General features: G+C 30.2%; 1 non-coding gene across 1 annotated transcript; it reads left to right on the top strand.

Annotated features, from left to right (window-relative positions):
• The first annotated feature begins 315 nt into the window (after positions 1–315).
• On the top strand, positions 316–422 carry LOC139879300 (small nucleolar RNA R71). Its single transcript, XR_011770148.1, has one exon. It is a non-coding gene; the product is annotated as a small nucleolar RNA R71 (small nucleolar RNA).
• Positions 423–2,920: the final 2,498 nt, after the last annotated feature.

Genomic DNA, 2,920 nt, shown 5'->3' with positions numbered 1-2,920 from the left:
CCACCGCATTGCTCACAACTGATTCGTATTCCGTGAATATCTTTAGTCATCTTTTCCATTCGTCTTTCGAAAGCATCTATTTTTGCAGAAACGGAATCAAAGTCATGGCTAGAATCGGCTCTAGCTGCTTTTGATGAACGAAAAATATCTTTTTTCTGGTGCCACTCATGTGAGTGGGAGGCTGTGTTATCAATGATTTTGTGAGCTTCGGTTGCGGTTTTCTTCATAATGGAACCACCAGCTGCTATGTCGATGTCTTTTCGTGTAGCAACGTCGACACCTTGGTAGAATATTTGTACTATTTGACAAGTGTCTAAACCGTGTTGAGGACATCCTCTCAACAACTTTCCGAATCTTGTCCACGCCTCATATAATGTTTCATTTAACTTTTGCGTGAACGTAACAATTTCTCCTTGAAGTCTCACGGCTTTAGATGCCGGAAAGAATCTTTTAAGAAATTTCTCAACTAAAACATCTCATGTGTCAATCGCTCCTTCGGGTAACGATTCTAACCAATCTTTGGCTTCTCCCTTTAAAGTCCAGGGAAATAACATGAGATAGATCTGTCATGTTCGTCCTCAATTTCTCTGATTTTAAATAGAGTACAGATCCTATTAAAGGTTCGAAGATGTTCATTTGGATCTTCTTTTGGCGTACCACTATATTGGCATTGATTAGTTACCATGTGTAGGATTTGTCCTTTGATTTCATAATCTGGCGCATTAATGTCTGGCTTAATAATGGCGTAACCTTGGCCCATGCGTGTGGCTCTCATTCGGTCTTCCATACTTAGAGGTTCCGTTATTTCCATATTTGAATTTGTTGGATACGAATCACTAGAAGATTCTGATTTAACGATTTGTGATTCAGGAGGAATGATTATTGGTTCAGGATCTTGGAATTGTCCTTGAATATCCTCCGGGTTCTCAATTGTGAGGTCGGGTTCAAAAAATGGATTATCGGAAATTTAAATTGGGGTACTTGGTCGACTTGATAATGATTCTAAAGAAAAATCAACGGCGAAAATATTGGCTAGATGTCTTGATCGAGTTACAGGTGGTAAACGTATGAAAGGTGGTGAACGTTTTGCTCGATGCATTCACTGAATATCCTATTAGTTATAAAAATAAAAATAAAAATTATATAAGTTATTAAATTAATAGACTTTTCTGATTTTGCCCACGTTTCGAATAGCCAATAGATGCAGCAGGTAGCCAGGACCCTTTAAATCGGAAGCCCACAACTCGCCACTAACAAATCCAACTATTACTACGAACTAGAAAATTTTGGATGTCTATCAATTTAACCGCTTAAAATAATTTTTCATCGAAATTTAAAGAAAATAAAGAAAATTCTATGTCCTAAAAACTAGAGCGTCGAGAAATAAGAAAGAAAAAGAATGCGTCGAAAAACGTCGAAAAATAAAAGGTCGAAAAATAATCGTCGAAAAACAAACAGTCGAAAAATAAAAATAAGAAAATAAAGCGTCGAAACTTAAAAGCCTAAAAACTAAAAATTAAAACTTGCGTCTAAAGGTATTAAAGCTTAAAAGAAATTCTATATCCAAAACGGCAATAACTTAAAAAGGCACTAAAACTTATTTAAAAATAAAGCGATAAACGACGTCGTAAAATTCTAAAGCGTCTAAATCTTAATCTAAAGAAAAAGCACTTAAGGGATTTCACGGCAATGCCTAAGAATCTAGAGATATAAAATAACTATGGCAAAATACTAAGTTACGAACTAATTACGAACGATAAAAATACAAATTACAAATTAAACTAATAAAAAGATACAAAAGTTAAAAATAAAACTTAAAGTTATAAAAATACAATTTTTATAAATATATTATTTTTATATTATTATTTTATAAAAGTTTTAATTTTATAAATTTATAAAACTAATTAACACTTAAAACTTAAAATACTACTTTAATTAAATTTAACTAATTAATATTAAATATAAACCCTAATTAGGTTAATTAATAATAATAATAATTAAATTAAACCCTAAATTGGTAATTAATGATGTACCAGGTTGCAGCTGTCAGACAGCTCCGCGAGTGCGGATGTCTGCTGCCTAAAACCTCCTCGAGTGCGGAGTATGCAAATTCAAACGAGCTGCAGGTTCAAATTCATGTAGGTTCAACGTTTTTTTTTTATGTTTTTATTTAATAGAAAATGTAATTTAAATAAAACTTATATTAAAAATTACTTATTAGTTTTTTTTATAACTTTTCAAAATAAATATAAACTTTTTAATAAACTTAAAAATATAGATATAGATTTTTTTTATGTTTTTATATTTTTGTTTTTAATATTTAAAACTTATATTTTTACAAAAATAGATTAAAACTTTAATAAAAATATCTTTTTTTCTTCAAAATATAGCGTTTCGCTTTCAGCGTTAAGTGTCTCCCCGGCATCGGTGCCAAAAACTTGATGTTATGCGAGGTGTATACAAAATAGTTATATTTTTATTACGAAATACTATTAAATACGATACAATTTTACACAAGTTATTTATTTATTTATAGAATGGGATATACCTAAACCTTGCTACAACACTTATATGCAGTGTACCTAATCGTAGAGTAGTGTAGTTTTTAGTAAGTCCGGTTCGTTCCACAGGGAGCTTGCCAAGTTTAACGCTATAATTTTATTAACTATGTTTGTATATGTATATATATATATATATATATATATATATATATATATATACAAATAGTATAATTATTATTATAAAAGGGGGTTTTTACCGTTTAATGACCGGTTTGTCGATTTTAAAACTTAAGTCACAATTAAAACATAATGCAAAATATTAAAAATAAATAGAACTTATTTTAAAGCGTAAAGTAAATGACGATAATAAAAGTGCGATAATTTAAAGTGCGATAAATAAAATCACGGTAAATAAAATT

The sequence above is a fragment of the Rutidosis leptorrhynchoides genome, chromosome 11, assembly GCF_046630445.1.
Source record: "Rutidosis leptorrhynchoides isolate AG116_Rl617_1_P2 chromosome 11, CSIRO_AGI_Rlap_v1, whole genome shotgun sequence".
NCBI classification, from domain to species: Eukaryota; Viridiplantae; Streptophyta; class Magnoliopsida; order Asterales; family Asteraceae; genus Rutidosis; species Rutidosis leptorrhynchoides.
Note: the sequence above shows the minus strand (reverse complement) of the source record. Positions and strands in the feature narration are given on the sequence as shown.